Raw genomic sequence first — 17,217 nt, 5'->3', positions numbered from 1 at the left:
TTTTTTTTTTTTTTTTTAGTACAGTTCTCAGTGGTGTGGACCTTGGATAGTTGAACAGGAATTTTCTGCTACCCGATTGCTAAGAAACCTCACTGCTCACAGACGCATTCTCTTCGTGCAAGCAAGGCATACGATCAGGTGTAAATGCAAAAATATCCTGTGCGATGAAAGTTTGAAATTTAACTCTGTCACCAATAAGGCAGAGAGGTTAAAAATAGCCACTCAATGCAATAAACAAATGCGTGTCCTTAATGCCTTCCTTATGCTCCGACGTTACACATACAAAGGCGTGCATGCCTACAGAACGACGAGAAAGAAGACAATGCTATCTCTCCAAAACATGACTGACCTGGGTCGCTCTGGTTTTCTCAAAGCACCAACCTCTATCAGGTGAAGCAGGATGGTGCAAACAGAGACAACCTAACAAAACTCCCTTAAAAGTTACATAAACAAAGAGGGGAGCAACCCAGTACGGGCTTTGCACCCATGTGCTACTAAAATTACATAACACTCGGTGCAGACGTTGAATAAGGAATGGATTCGACACAACCCCCCCCCCCCCCCCCCCCCCCCGCCCCGACTCCTTTCCCATAAAACATCCAAATGCCTGACAAGAGCGAACCGATGATTCGGAATATTTATTTTCTTGCTGAAGTAAATCCTGGGGGACTTGGAGGCACGTTTAGGCCCGAAGTTTGTGCAAAAACCGCAGGACGCCAAGATTCACACTCTCAGGACCTGGAGAAGAAAGAACTGACAAGCGACAGCAGCCCAGCGAGGCCTTCTCCCCGCTCGCGGTGCCTCCTGCTGGAAAGTTTTCCACGCAATCGATCGGAGGACGAGACGCCCTCTCCCCCCGCCGGCCTGACTTTGCAGGAAAGGCGAGCCGGAGCCCGGAGGGGGCCGGCAGGGAAAGAGCTAGAAGGCTCCGCGCACGGCGGGAGGCGGCGGCGCAGGCTCCTTACCTGGGGGACGCGGGACAGAAAGGGCGCTGGCCCGGCGGGGCGCGGCAGGGAGTGGGTCTGCACACCCGACCTAGGCCAGCGTCCGAGCCCGCGGCCCGGCCCCCGCCGCCGCTTCCTCCCTCGCGCGCGTCATGTCACGGCGATCAAACATGTCTGTGTGCGCTCCGCCGTTGTGACTTCCTGATTCTCCGCCGCTCGCGCGAGCACACACACTCCCAGCCGCACGCACACGCCGCCCCCGCCGGGCCTCGCCACAGAGCCTGGCAGTGTCCTCCCGGGGCTCCCGGGAAGGGCGCGGGCGCGGGCCGCTGCCAGCGCTGCTCCCGACGCGCGGGTCCCAGCGCGCACAGCACTCTCGCGCAGCCGGAGGGCACCGAGCCGCCGCGGAGCTCGCCGCCCGTTCCCACCCCTCCACCCCACTTCGCGGCCTTGCCAAACTTTTTTTTTCTGCCTGACCCACGTCCAACTTCCCTCCACACACCCCCGCCCCCCAGCAGCCGGGCGCTCACCACCATCCGCAGCAAAGGCAACCCGGATAAAAATAATGCGATCCAGGCGGCGGAGGCGGGGGAGAGCGCAGACACTGGCGGGAGGCGATTTCCCCGCGTGTACCGGAAACCGGCCCGAGTGCCCGGGCCAGGGCGCGGGTGTCCCCTGGAGTCCGCACCGCTGCGCCCCGCCCCGCGAGTGCAACTGCATCCAGGCTGCGAGGTCTGGGGCACCCCCGTGGAACCCCCGGGGCACCCCAGTGGCACTGTGCTCGGTGTGCACCCCGTGGCCAGAGGGCGCCGAGGGCTGGCGCGCTGGACCGGTTATTTGTGGAAATGCATCGCGACACCTTTGCAGATGGCATGGCCGTGTTTTGTAACGCGAACCGGAGGGAAGGTGGCAGGGTAGGGAGAGAGAGCAGGGGAAGGGGTAAACCAGATTGGGATGGGAATAAAGCAAACTCGAAAGCTAGGTGAGAGGGAAGGGGTGCGTGTCATCGTCGGGGGGAGGCTCCCGCTTGGTCTCCCCGCCTCCCGCCCTCGCTAACCCCCATCCCCTCGCCACCGCAGCCCTCCCTCTTCCCCTTCGCCTGCGAACGCCACCGCCGCTGCCCGGGCGCGCGCGGGTCCTGTTTGTGACAGTCAGGCAGAGAGGATTATCCGGATCATGGCCTCCCGGCCGGCCCGCAATCACTAGGGCTCTCCTGGGTCCCAGCGCGCCCCTAGCACCCACACGGTGGCGGGCGCCCCACGGCCGCAGCTACCGGGCGCAGGCAGGGGAGGACTCGAAGCAAAAGAAAACAAACCCGGAGAGGGGAGGGCAGGGCAGGGCAGTGCAGGGCAGGGGAGCCCAGCGGGCACCTCCGACCTCTTTCCCCGGCCGCCTCCCACTGCTGCGTCCGGAGCCCGACACCCCGAACTTTGACACCCGCGCTGTCACCCGTGAACAGAGACAGAGACGCCGGGGACTCAGCCCCCGGGACAACCCCGGTACATAAAGGCCCGCCCAGCAGTCAGCGTGCCCCTGCCCGCCCAGGGGACGCGGAGAGTGGAGGTGACACCTCCGATCCTACACACGCGGGCCCCGCGATAGACCGCCACCGCCTCGGCGCGCCAGCTAGGCTCCGACTCTCCCGCAGCGATCCGCTCGCGTCCCTGCAGCCGAGCCCGTTAAACAGGTCCCCGGGAAGCGGGTGGCAGCCGCGTTCCTTGGCGCCCGGCCGCCCGCCCGGGCTTCTCGCCCTGCTTTCCCGTTCTCCTTCCAACTCTTCCGGGAGGACGTCTCGGGATGAACTGTCGCGCTTCCATTCTCCTCCCGGGTCCCCAGCCCTTTCTCCCCCCACACCCCGCTGCCACCCGCCCTCCCCACTTGGGCTTATTTAAGGGGGCTGGGGGTGCAACCTGGCGAAGCGTGTGTTGCAACCTCGAGTTGGCAGCGCACCGCTGCCTCCCCAGGGGCAAGGCTGTGGTTTTCTGGGATCCCTCCCCCTACCCCCCTTGAAGTAGTAATTATTACTGTCATTATTAGAACTGCGAGGGTCGGTGCAAACTTTGCGGTTTCTTCCAGCGGCGCCCGGGAGCTGTCTTTAGAGCCTTCCACCTGAGGCCGGCGGGGAGGAGGCGGGCTTTGTTGTGGTGGTGGTGGTTGTGGTTGTTGTGGTGCTGGCGGCTGTTGGCCCGCCTGTTTGTTTTGGTCTCCGTGCATGCACAATAAATAATAATTAGGGGAATAACGAATAATCCCCGCGCAGGCGGGCGGGCCGGGGGTTCCTGCCGCGGCTGCAGCGGCGAGGCCGCAGGGAGGGAGAGAGGAGAAGGGAGTTGTAAGTTATATTTACCTTGCTCGCGAGCAGTGTGCTGGCTGAATCTCTTCCCTCTCTGAGTCACCCAGAGTACAGAAACAGAGGGAGAGAGACTAGATTATGAATATGACTTCATTGATGACAGCCGTCCCCTCCTCTTCCTAAACTCGGCTCCGCCCCGCGTCCCGCCCCCGCGGCCTCCAAGGGCGCCGGAAGCCGCGCCGCAGTTGGCCAAGCGCGCCGCCCCTCCCCGCCCTCCCGGGCGCGGGTTGGTGGGACGCGCCTGTCACTCGCCGGGCCCAGCGACTCCCGGGGCGCGGGCCGTGGGGCGGGCGCAGGGGGTGTGCGAGAATTTGCAGCGCGGCGGCCAGGCTGCGTGCGTGGATCTGCGTGCGGCTGCGAGGCGCCGGCTCCGGGCAGCCTTTGCGCCCCGAGGGGGGCAGCTGCGCAGGACGCGGCGGGACCCGAACCCCGCTCTCCTGGGAGCCCCGGTGGTCTCCTTCCTGGGGCGCTGTGGGGCGATCGGGGAGGTTGGGCGGAGGAGACAGCCGGCGCAGCTTGAGGGAAGGCAGCCGTAGTAATAGCTCGTAGTAGTTTGGGGAGACGTGGAGAAGGTGCTGGAATTTAGCGGTGCCTCCGCCTGCCACTGCGAGCTAGCAGAGAGAGGGAGGGGACGCCGAGGCCGGGGGGGTGGGGGGGCGCACCCGAGCTGTCTGTGGCACGCTGTGGACTAGGAGAAAAACGGGCTCTATCAGGCCAGCTGAAACTTTTTCGCCGCCCCCTTCCCCCAACGCTGTCATTATAAATCTGCCTCCTCCCCTCCACCCCATAAAAAGGGAGGCGGGCACAAAGAACATTCCTGCCAAATCTGCCTCCTCTCTGAAGGACTGAGCTTTCAAATGCCAGTGCAAGAGAAACAGCTGAGAGGACGAGCGTCTTATAAATAAATAAACCCGCCCTGACTCTTCTGTTTATTTTGTGGACTAGACACTGAACTTTAACCTTCACTCACCTGTCATCTCGGGTAAAATATGTACAAAATATGGAAAAAAACAGTCTCGTGGGGGCAGGGCGGGGGGTGAGGGAGTCACTGAGACATGAGATCTGCTTTTGATTTAAGAAGAAAATAAATCTTATATTCCCCACAGGTTATAGTCTCTTCTCTCTCCCCCTGCATTTAAGACCAATTAAGGATGCAAACTAATCTGTCAGCAGGTCGTGGTTTTGAGACTTCAGTTTTTCTTGAAATACAGTACATTGATTGGGCCCAAAGGTCAGTGTTTGGTGAGACAATTTTATATTTAGTTTTATGAAGTGTGAAAGAAAGGTAGGAGATTTTAAATCAGGGACCTATTATTTTAGATTCAGATTAATGTAGGTGCTTGACTCTTAAAATTGTTCCTGCATGGTAGTGTTATGAAAAGTATGATTTATCCCTTATTTTGAAATGTAATGGCTTAAATTAGTAATTCAAAGCGCAGTGTGACTACTGGTTGAGGATTTCCCCCCCAAAAGTAAAATTCTATTTTAAGACCACGTTTGTACTTTTGCAGAATTGACAACAGGAGCCTGGGGTGGGCCTACAGCTGCCGGCCAGGTAAATGGAAGACCAGAGACAATTCAAAGAGTGTGATCCTTAACAATTGTTTACAGCACCCACCCATAGGGCACCTCTTTCACCATGATTATGATAGTTAAGGATCACCCACCCTACAGCTTCCTAAGGCTTTGTTACTGGCTTCATTACCTTCAGTGTTTTCTGTCTCTCAAAGTGAACCTCAAGACAACAAAAAATAACACACCTAAAGAAATAAACTGTAGTATACTGTGAAGAATCTGTTGTAAAATCCTGCTTTTCCTGCCTGAGGATATGCCAGTATAACTTTAACTGGAAAATATATAGTGAGAAATTATAAACAAAATTAGTTTAGTGAATATATAACACAAATACTAGCTTCTAACTGCCTAATAAATTGTTGCTAATAATATAGCCAGAAATCTAGTTGTCTGTAATAAGGGCCTTTAACCTAATGACAATGTTTATTTCACTAATAAGTGTTAGGTTTTAATTTTTGAGGGCCTCGTCTGTGTTTCTAGCGTGGCAAACTCACCTGACAAATTTTTAAATTGATAATTTCACCTTTGTTTCCTCATAAATAAGTGTCCTTTAGTCCCTGCACCTGATATGCTAAACTCCAGAAAGAATAATCTTTATAAGTAAGAAGAGACTATTCACTCCTCTTGGCATTTTATCAGAGTGAAAGTAGAAGAAACATTTCCTTTGCTAAAGAATGTGTACGTTCTTTAGCTCATATAAAATTTTGATGCAGTACTTGGAAGAGTTGGTATCTACACATTATATATACAACTATGGGAATGAAAAAATCTACCACTGAGAGCAGAGATTAAATATAGATACTGCATCTGCCTTGCACGTCACATTGGTCTAAGAATGCCTCACCCCATTCAAGTCTTTCCTCTGAAGAATCATCTTGTTTGTAGCCTATACTGCCGCAAGTAGAACTTTTATAAAATAAGTCTAAACTCAGGAGAAATGAAAAGGCAGCACCATTAGCTCCGTCTGGAAAGAAAAGTGTAGAACATATAGCATGCGCACCATCTCGGAAGTAAAGCAGAATTCAACAATTGGAGCTAAGGAAGAAAATGTTGGGTTCTTTTGTTTTGCAGAAAACCACACAAAAGCAAATATGGTTGGAGGCTGAGAGGACTGCAGGAGGCCCACAGACTGCTCTGTTCCCTTGAAGCTTTTCTTTTTGGACTTTGATGAGTCATAATATGTTCTCTGAACTTGCTCTTCTCTTTCTAGTTTTGTATCAAGGGGTGAAGGTGGCTTTTTTGTGTCTCCAGGACCATTTCTTTTGCTTGTTATGTAAGTTTTCTTTGGTTGACACTATACAGAATAGATACTGTGCTTGAAAATTGATATCTAGCTATAAAACCCTCATGAAGAAAAATCCTATGCCTAAAGTTAGAGAGTATCAAATCTGAACAGACAACTGTTAAAGCAGACTATAATGTTGCCAGGCTTCAAACAGGGGGCACGTTAAGACCGCTTAGGGGAGTAGTTCATCTGCAAGAATGGGAGCTAAACTTTGACAAATTAAATTGGCTAACATTTAATTTAGTAAAGAGTTTAGAATTAGCAAGTAAATTTATCATAGGAATAAACACTCATTTCTTTGTTTTTTGTCCCAGTGAATATTTCCAATAAATTTTGGTCCCCACAATGATTCCTCCAAAATATTACCCTGGCTCTCTCTGTGATTGTGGTAGATGGCTAACTGCTGGTCAACTTGTTACACCCAGCTGAATTAACTAGCATGGTGCTGGGTGAGGGAGGCCCACCTGAGGGTTGTTGCCAGCAGCACAAAGGCAGAACAGGAGAAGCTGCCAAAACAGTTAGGGATGCTGTTTGGGGAGGCTGTTGGAAGCTGCTGGTTCTCTTGGGCTATTCTGCTGGAGGACCTTGTCATGCTGATGGACTTTGGGGGAGCTCTGGTCCTCACCTTGAGCATCACTTTCTGGCTGTGGAGGGGAAGATAGTGCGTTGCTCAGCCTCATGGAGAAGCTTGTCAGGTTGGCTTTCCTGATAGGAACTCAGCTTCCCTCATCGCTGGAGGAGCTGTGGACCTCACTGTTGCTGAGGATGGCTGAGGGACTTTTGGGGGAACTCTGGTGCTTACCTTGAGTGTTGTTTCCTAGCTCCAGTTCGGATCTTTCAGCCTGCTAGCACAGATCCTTCATCCAGCTGGCACAGACTTCCTAGTTTCCACCACTGACTTTTGGGTCTTTCAGCACAGATCTGAGAGTTGGACCAGCATGAGACTTTGTTGTGAGCTGTAGGCCTCCAGTTGGACTTGTGGGAGGCATCATTATGAGCTCTCTGTTTTCATCTGGACTCATTCAAGATATTAGGATCTAGGCCTTCAGCTGGAGTCTTTAGTATTTATGTGTGTGGACAGATTTCCTGCACTTCTTCTGTATGATTCTTGGGTGATTCATTATAAAATATTTTTTATTATAAAATATTAAAAAAATGTGACCTGTATTATATTGTTCCCCTTGCAAGAACCCCTAACCACAACAGTGATCATAGCATTATCTGCATTAAAATCCTTTGTTTATTCTCAGTCCATCTTGTGGTCCATTTTAGAGTTCATAACATCCAAGGCAATACATGGGCAATCTCTTCCAGTCTTATTGACCTCCAAGAAACACCTGCACTCTGGGAAATCTGGTCTACCTGCTAGTTTGTATTGGGCTATGTGGGTCATCTTTCTGTCTGGTACAAATGCCACATCCTCCAAGGCTTCCCTGTGACCTAGCATCCTTCTAGCAGTCCTTCTTGCTTCTCACAGGCAGAAGTTTCTGCTTGTCCTCCTCTGCTCCCATAGCAACCAGTGTAATCCTCCATTAGAGGTGATTATTTGTTAACATCTTCTATAAGCAGGTTAGTGCCTGGAGGGTATGGAACAAGTTCAAATCCTCTTTGACACCTCAGCAATTAGCTGGATGCTCAGTACGTTGTATGTTGTTCAGAGAGAGAGAGAGAGAGAGAGAGAGAGAGAGAGAGAGAGAGAGAGAGAGAGAGACTTTGTGAAATGAAAAGATGAGAGATAATAAAGTTACCTGACATTCAGAATTTATCAGGTCTTTACTATTAAACATCACCTTAATGAATAAGATTACTAAATGCTCAGTTTAAAGGGCTTGGGAAATGTTTTTAGTTTTCATTGAGGAGATTAGAAAAATCCACAGCTCTTGTAATCATATAAGGATCATTCATAAGTTTTGCTTATTTTCAATTAGTCTAGGAGTAACATGAGGACAAGTGGGGCATTTGTATAATAGAGTAGTTATAATAGCAGCTCTTTTTTATTTTGACTTTAAATCACAGGCTAAAAGTTGTGCAGACACCCTTTCACATGTTGTTTCAGGGAAGCAGAGGCAGTAAATAATTCACTGAGGTGGAGTGAGCAAAAACTCTTACAATATGGGAAGGACATTAGAAATTCTCTTTTTTCTTTAATGATAAAAATGTAATGATACAATAGCAAAATATATGCACTTGGTATATGTTTATTATTGACTGTGTTTATATGTGACAGTCATTGACCTTAGAGTCCTGATGTGGTCCCTGAGTAGCGTGCTCATGCGCCATGCACAGGACCTGGACACCACTGAGAGGAGTGGACTGCCAAGGGCAGAAGGCAGAGCCCGGTCCATCCTCTGCTCTTTTAGAGGCGAGTACATCTTTTTAAGCAGTAACACTGCCTCAAGTTTACAGATTGCAAGTTAAGTTGATTCTCTATATTACTGTATCTAGTTTTAAGCAATCAACTCTTATTTATGAAGCTAGTTACTTAAAAGGATGTCTGAAAAGAAATGAAAGATGGAGATAGAATGATAATATAAGCACAGGTGAAAATCAGGACCAAAGTTGTCTTTTTAACCTCTAAGAATTCTTTGGCAGCCATATCAAAAAGTAGAACAATAGAGTCCAATTAGATCTAACAAGAAATACAAATATCTACAATTAGCCAAGACTGTTCGAGGTTTGGATTTACATTAACTATCAGGAATGATGAATTCTGACCTAAGCCTACATTTGCCTCCACAGATTCATCGTGATCAGCAAGATGAATAAAATTTTTCTGTCTGCATGCCATTCTTGCATTATTTCTGTTTTGCATCGTATAATACACCTGATGTATTAACATGGAATACATGTACTATGAATGAATAACATACATAAAACATGCTTTAATTTTTTACTTTTTAGATGCAAGAATATGAGAAAAACAACTTGAGTGTACTTAAATGAATCAGAATTTTTAACTGAGTTTGTTAGAAGTACCTATTAAGAGTGATATATTTTATTCTTACAAAAATTGTCCCATAATTTTTTTTTTTTTTTTGTGGAACCGGGGATTGAACTCAGGCCCCTTGCGCTTGCCAGGGAACTGCTTATTCCACTGAGCCATCTCCCCAATCCTAATTTTTTTTATTAATACAAGGCTCTTAATCCATTGTGAAGAGTTTGTGGAGGTGGAATTTAAATGATTTTCAGAGTATTTTAGAATTACTGAAAGCTGTTCAACATTATCTGATCATGTTAATATTCACATTTTATATGGTAAGTCCATACATTTCACTAGACTATCAAGAAGATCTTCTCCAGAGGGTTTAGAAATTACTGACAAAGACCTAATGATCTAAGATAATTTTCTCTTATGGTACCAGAGATCGAACTCTGGATCTTGTGCTTGCCAGGCAGGTGCTTATAGCACTGAGCTATCTCCCTGGCACCTCTAAGATAATTTTCTAATCAGTAATCAATTCTATGATTATTTTGACACCAAGTGTACACATGTCATGCATCCAAACACATTTGTTCTTATTTATTTTATTTTATTTTATTTTATTTTTTGGCGGAACTGGGGATTGAACTCAGACCCTTGCGCTTGCCAGGGAAGCACTTATTCTATTAAGCCATCTCCCCAGTCCCCATTTGTTCTTATAAATATCCTATAGAACGCAGTATTTCTCTAGATAATTCAAAATGCATCCTATCTCCCCAGTGGATGTCTTCATTTGTTGCCACAAATGAGCTTCCTGAGCATAATTTGAGTCTGAGAGATTTCCCCAATAATATCATTATATATTGTTGACTAGACAAAAGAAAATTATTAAGTGTTGTCATCAAGATGTTTTGGAGACTTTGACACGTCCTTAGACAATTGCACATTAAAAAATCAGAACATGACCTCAGGTTCTAAAAATCTTTTGTTATGAATTGTTCAAATATATTAAGTTTTGTTTGGAAATGCACTGACTGCCTTTGGAGTTGAGCTGTGGTTCTGAACCTGTGTGATGCTGTAGTTTACTCCGAGCCTCTCAACCACCTATGCTGTTTTACTTTATCAAAGCATTTTACTTCTTGGTTATCTTCTGCTGTTTCCAGGTTTCTTCCTTTCTGCTGCTATTCATTGCCTTTAGTTTGCGACCTTTCCAGCCTGATTGTTACATCACTCACTGGATTCTTTCTTCAAGTTCCATACACAAAAGCAAAATCTGCTATTGTCTTATTTCTTTTTCTCTATCTCATATCCTAAATTTAAAAGATAAGTAGCAAATAATCCAGGAATACATAAAAACAGAAATGACTAATGAAATTACTTTTGATGCCTTTAAAGAAATTGAGATAAACTATCTGCTTTGGGGGGAAAAAAACTCTCTACAGGTAGAGATGAAATCCATTCCACAACAATGTGGTTTTATTTTAGTTTTCAATGATATTACCAGCCAGAGAGTGATAAATATATAAAACAAGTACAAGAACTTTAGGGAAGGTTGAGAGTATCTGGATTCTGCATGGGGCGAGGTTTAATGCAGAGCAGGAAGCTTTTATCTGTCTTGCAGATAAAGTCAGAACAGTTGCTGATTTCAGTGAGTGTTGGCCATAAAGAAAGTGCTCCCGGGGCCGGGGAGTTGGCTCAGTGGAATAAGCGCTTCCCTGGCAAGCACAAGAGCCGGAGTTCAATCCCTGGTTCTGCTAAAAAAAGAAAGAAAGAAAGAAAGAAAGAAAGAAAGAAAGAAAGAAAGTGCTCCCATTTGTTCTGGAATTGTACACATTCGACTGCTCCTCTTTCCAGAGATACTGTGATATCTGTTGGAATTTTACTATTATGAAGAGTATTTGTGGCCTGTTGCTAATAAACTGTCCTTAAATATGAAGAAAGCATACAGGAGATGTGCTGCCATGATAAAAGAACATCATAACATACATTTTTGTTATTTCATACTTAGGACTTAGAGTTTGGGAATATGCCTGATTTATTTATTTATTTATTTTGGTAGTAGGGATTAAATTCAGGGTGTTTACACTGAGCTGTAAATCCCTTGCCCTTTTATTTTTTTCATAATTTTATTGATAAACAAATAGCAATGAGACAGTTTCAAATCAAATCGCTTGGACAGTTTCAATAATTAACACACTGCATACATTCTTCTTAGTGGTTAATTGCTGTACAAGATGCAGACTTGAGATCCTATTTACAAACACCATTAGAACAAATCATTCTATTCATTAAGAGAATGTAACTATATATCTATCCTAACCACTTTGAATACACAAACACAAAATGGACATTCATCTGTATACCCTTTTTTTGCTAAGTTCTATTATTTGAATATTATAGGTGTGCAAACTCAGCAAAATATTCTAAAAGAGTCCAGTAGCCCACAATAGCACTGGGACTTCTGTTTAACTGGCAATGTCAGAAATTGTTGACCTGAGTCCCCCGCAGCTCAATATAACAGCATGGCTTTACTTCCTATATTTCGTCTTCATACTTTTCTACTGGATGGTTAAGACCAAGGTAAAGCAGGACCTGTGCAACAAGAGTTGTAGCTTTTGTTGCCCTTTTATTTTGAGGCAGGTTCTCTATCCTGTCTCAGCTTTCCATAGCTGTCCAAGTCTTAAAGAGTTTGGCACCTCACACTTTCTATGTATTTTTTTTTCTTTATTTTATTAAAATGCACTAAAAATTATCTACCTACCAGTGAAATGTCTTATTTAATATCCCAGTTTTACCATGTGACTTATGAAATGACATTACTAACTATAGCCACCATTACCTGAAATTCTGTAATTCCTGTGGTATAGATCAATATTTATTATTTTCCTAAGAATGTAAGACTAGAACATTGAACCATGAGTTCTTAATGCTAACATATTGTAAGCAGAAGCTATTGATCAATTGAGAAAACAAGTAGTTAAAACATAACTTAATAATCTAGATAAATGGCTACTTACATTTTCCAATAGGCTTCAAATGCAAATATCACTGATACCTAAGGTATCCCACACAATGTAGCAACTTCTTACTTTGACTAGTAACTTTGCAACTTTTTATAAGACCAGCACTTAAAACATGCATATCAATTTTAAGATCTCTCCTTCTGTGCACAAAATAAACATAGTATACTAGAACAAATGGTTCAATGGATTGCCCACAGCCTTGCACCAAGATTAGAATCTTGCTGTCCTGAATTGCACTTGGTACATCTTTTACTATCCCAGACTGTGTCTCTTAAAAGAATAAAAAAATAAGTGTCCAACTTCTGTAGGTCAATAATAACCATCAATGCCCAACTGATGAAATTGGTCAGGCCACCTATGCACACTATCAAATGGATTTATAGGAGCAAATATATTTTTTTGCATATATTGTGGAGATCAATATCTGCCCCAAGGCTGGGGTCTGGGCAGAAAGGAGGAGGAAGCTGGTTGTTGAACATGTTTTAGAATACCAGAGTTAGCATCCCTTCTGTATAGGACTGTTACTATTATGAAGAGTATTTGTGGCCTGTTGCTACTAAACTGTTCTTAAATATGCAGAAAGCATGCAGGAGACGTGCTGACATTATAAAAGAACATCATAACATACATTTTTGGATACAAAGTCTCACTATGTAACATAGTCTGGCCTTGAACTTGCTTAAGCAGCGCAGGCTGGCCTCCAACTCATAGTGATCCTGCTGCCTCGGCCTCCAGAGTGCTGGGATAATAGCATGTGCCACTCTGCCTGGCATGGCTTTCTAACTATTCTACCAACTACTCTCACTGAGAAATGTATAGCATGGCCTAGTGTACACATGCGTACTTACATAGAAGACTGTGTTAGAGTCCAGCCAAGAAAATAAAAGGAATTTAATTCAGGAATTTTTTGTACTGATGGTGGAACACTAAGAAATCACATAATGAACTCAGCAACATGAGTAAGAAATCAATGCTTCTCCTACTGTGGGAAGCCAAGGGATGAGGAAGAACTTGCATGGCTCAGAGATCAGAGTCTCCTAGTAGAATTCAAATGATGGTGGAGATACAGCTCTTGCTTGAGGGGAAGAAAGAGGGAAATACCTTGTCTTTATTTTTTTTAAATTTTACTGACTTGTAGAACTGTACACATTTATGGGGAACCATGTGATATTCTGATACAATATATAATTATAGAATATTTAAATAAGGGTAAGCATATCTGTGTCTTCACATATTTACAGTTTCGTTGTGGTCTTAAGAATATCCCAAATCCTTTCCTGTGGCTTAGTTGAAATGCACAGGACATCAGGCTTATCTGTTGTCACTGCACTATACAGTAGTGCTGGAGACGTGATTTATTCTAACTGTAACTTAGCGCCTGTTAGCTAGGGTCCCCCTCCCTCCTTTCTTGCTACTCTCTCTACCCTCTGGTGACTACTATTCTCTTCCCAACTTCTGTATGACTCTTTCAGAATCTATGTATGAGTGTGAGCATGTTCAGGACACCTTGTCCTTTCCCTTCCTCCTGTCCTCTTGGAGTCTCGACTCTACTGTCCTTTCGCAGTCCCGCCTCCCATGGGCTGAATTTGGGTGACAGAGGAACATGGAAAGTGCCCTCAAAGGTTGGTCTCCTCTTATACAGCTGAGTGAAAGAATGAGGCATGAAGCTGAAAGCCAACAGACACTAAGTAAATTGAAGTTTCCCAGAAGAGTGCTTAGCTTACTAAGTGCAGTGTCTTTTGAAGTTCATAATTTTGATTCTTTTTTTTTTAACTTAGACACACCCCTTAGTGACTCATAATTCAACAATGGATGGAAAAATACTTTTTGGACCAGTGGGAGACACATTTCAAGAACTTTTAGCCCTTATCTAAGTATTCTGCTTTTAGGACAGGTTATTAAAACATGGTCTTATGACCAAGAGTTTATGGGCTATTTTTTATGAATCTTAATGAAAATTTCCACCTGAATCTCATATTTGGACTGTTCATTGATACCAAATAATGGCAATGATGACAATGAAATACACACAGCAATCTCAGTTCTTCTTTTTCCAGAATGAGCAAAAGAGATAGATTATAAATATTTATTAATTTTTCTATTTATTTCTGCACAGACATACTATCACACACTAGGTTATGACTTTATAATAGAAATGTTCTTTGTAAGTCATTTTAGCAAAGACACTGGTAGTACACAAATCAGGATATATATATATATATATATCTCCCCCAAATGTAGGAAGCTATTTAGTGTAAAATTAACCTAAAATTTAGAGCCAATTAATATATACAAATATCCTGTGATAATGAGGGTGGCAGTGTGGGTATATTACAGAGCAAATTCACTACAATCTTTCTCAAATGTGGCTAAATTTTCCAACAGATTTACATGTATTCTAGTCCAACTGAATAGACACAATGAAAGAAGAAAGGGAAGGAAAAAATAAAGAAGGACAAAGAAAGGGAGAAAAGATGTGAGGAAGGGAAGAGAAGGTGAAAATGAAGGAAAAATAATCAAGACCTACTTAACATTTATGTATACAGTAGTATATTTCATCCATGTTATAATTGCATTAAGTGTAAACCACTCTTAGATTGTAGCATTCTATCATGCAGCATCTTTGGCACTCAGTGCAAACAGTAGTAGAGTCCACATTGGTATGCTGGGCTTTGTTCATGCAGTCAGAGCATTTCAGCTCTGATCTGAGACGCAAGGCAAAAACATGGGCTCCCAATTAGGATCAAACTTTAACTCTGCAACTCCTCCTTGTTCCGTCATGTTCAAGATACATGCCTAGGCCCTAGTTTGCCTTCCTGTGGAAGAGGGATGTTAACATTGATGTTCTAGAACATGTTCAACAACCAGCTTCCTCCACCCTTCTGCCAGACCCCAGCCTTGGGACAGATATTGATTTCCACAATACATGCACTCCTATATTTACTGATGTTTTTTTTTTTCCAGAACTGGGAATTGAACTCAGGCCCTTGCGTTTGCCAGGGAAGTACTTATTCTACTGAGCCTTCTCCCTGGCCCCTAATTACTGATTTCAATCTACCAACAAGCTCACCAAGTTCCTGAAAATTTAGCAATCAGCTCTTCCATGATTCCTGCACTCAGGGTTGTAAAAATTGAATGAGTTAATTTATGCAAAGCAGTTAGAACAGGCCCTGGCACATCATGTGCATAGTTTGAGGAATATTATCTATTTTTTATACTATGTTAGTTTGCTTTCTTCTATGGAAATGGGAGATAGAAATAGTATATTGAAGAAAGCAGTTGCCGTGAATGTAGTTCACTTCAACCTTTTCCTAATCATATAATTTACGTTCACTTTTGCCAAGCAGCCCCATTCACTTATTTGAATTTCCTTTCCTTTGCTTTAATTCATCTTTTTTGGAGCATTCTAAGAATCAGAACACTGGCTTACAGCCACATACCAGGAAAGAAAAGGGGTTATAAAAAGTAAGGATTATCCCAACTGAATAATTTTTCCTTCATAATCGTTTTAAGAAAGGTTTAAGTACTAACTCAAGTAGATACAAAAGTTTGTTTGGACATGATTACTTATGGCCCATTTGCAGGAGAAAATGAATTGTACCCTATCTAGCTTCTTTTCAAAATAATTTTATTCCCAAGTATTCTTACTAACACAAAATAGGTAAGAGTTTTTATTAAAAAGAATCCCAAAATATATTACTGTGAGCAGGGTGACTTTCTGCTTTTTGATTTCTATGGGTATTTCATGACTTTTACTTATAAAATATCTGTGTACAAATGTTGTATGTTCCTGAGTGTCTCATCAGAACTAACACTTATGCAAAAAATATTTGCTGTGTGTGGTAAACATGGCATTTTTCAACCTTTAAGCCCCCAGGTGGCCAACTGGCAGCTCTCTTCATCATCTGAAACCCTTAGACCTGGTCATTTTTCTGCACAATGTTTTGCTCTTTCTTGCTTAGTTGCTTTGTCATTCCTTTCTTTCACAACTGGTGCATTCCTCTTTTCTCTCTCACTCATGAAATGTTTTCTAACTCTGTTCTTACGAGCTGTATTCACTTCACAGACACTGTTCACAGTTGCTCCTTTTTTCCTGCTGCTATTGCACAATTTGTTACTTCTCCCCTGAATTCCACATCCAACAGCCTGCAGATGATAGGAAAACAGATGATGAAGACTGATGTTGAAGGAATGCAGGCCAGGGTGGAAAGCTGGGGCTGTCATTCGACACAAGTGCCTGCCTCAAATCTCTCTATGTAGAACTCGAAGCCTCTCTCAACCTTTGGCTACTCTTTTCCCCTTTTCCTTTTTTTTCTCACTCTGAATATGGCTACTGCTGTAGACATGCCTGCAACTGAAATCATACTGTATTTGCCCTTTTGTGCTTTCAACTATTGTAGGTATCTACCCAGAAGTGTAATTCTTGGATCACATGGTAATTTTTATTTAATTTTTAAAGAATCTATCATATTTTCCACAATGGCTTCATGATCTTCCTCTCTACCAACAATTCACAAAAATTCTGAATTCTCCACAATCTTCCCAGCACTTGTTTTCTGTCTACTTTTTATAGTAATCATCCAAATAGGAAAGCAGTTGTATTGTCTCTCATTTCTGTACAACTGTTCTTTGTTGAAGTGTGCTTTTAAACAAAAACCTAGGCATATCAAATTTCTTACTTAGTTCAATAGCTCTTATTTCTCAAAATTCTTTGAACTGTGCATTACCATTACTTTTATTTTTGTACCAAGTACAGGACTTTGTTTCCAACACTAGTCCAGAGACTATAGCATCTAAATTCTGAGGCCATGGCATCCTCACTCTTCTATGCTAAAAGCCATCCTGCAGGAACTTTCAGGTCTGGCAAAATGCTCTGCTTAGCCTGGGGGCAGTAGGCTATTTCTTCCAGCACTATAATTTAACCTGGTTGCAACTGCCTTTCTCTTTCTTCTCTTTCTTTCTTTCTTTCTTTCTTTCTTTCTTTCTTTCTTTCTTTCTTTCTTTCTTTCTTTCTCTTTCTTTCTTTCTTTCTCTTTCTTTCTTTCTTTCTTTCTTCTTTCTTTCTTTCTTTGTATTTTAGGGAAGGGTCTACAGGGTGTTCAGGGTCTCACTACTAG

General features: G+C 43.8%; 1 protein-coding gene across 6 annotated transcripts in view; it reads right to left on the bottom strand.

Annotated features, from left to right (window-relative positions):
• Positions 1–3,400, bottom strand: part of Smarca2 (SWI/SNF related, matrix associated, actin dependent regulator of chromatin, subfamily a, member 2) — a 189,710-nt gene extending 186,310 nt beyond the window's left edge. For 3 of the 6 annotated variants that reach the window (XM_023721874.1, XM_023721877.1, XM_023721878.1), the window contains exon 1: positions 3,292–3,398. The gene's annotated coding sequence lies outside the window, so the exon portion shown is untranslated. Of the gene's footprint in view, positions 1–965; positions 1,328–1,474; positions 1,950–3,291 lie in introns of those variants that run through there. The other 3 variants (XM_023721884.1, XM_023721876.1, XM_023721875.1) reach the window with 3 other exon arrangements.
• Between the last annotated feature and the right edge of the window lie 13,817 nt (positions 3,401–17,217).

The sequence above is a fragment of the Octodon degus genome, unplaced genomic scaffold (assembly GCF_000260255.1).
Source record: "Octodon degus isolate 3935 unplaced genomic scaffold, OctDeg1.0 scaffold00087, whole genome shotgun sequence".
In the NCBI taxonomy this organism is placed as follows: domain Eukaryota; kingdom Metazoa; phylum Chordata; class Mammalia; order Rodentia; family Octodontidae; genus Octodon; species Octodon degus.
Note: the sequence above shows the minus strand (reverse complement) of the source record. Positions and strands in the feature narration are given on the sequence as shown.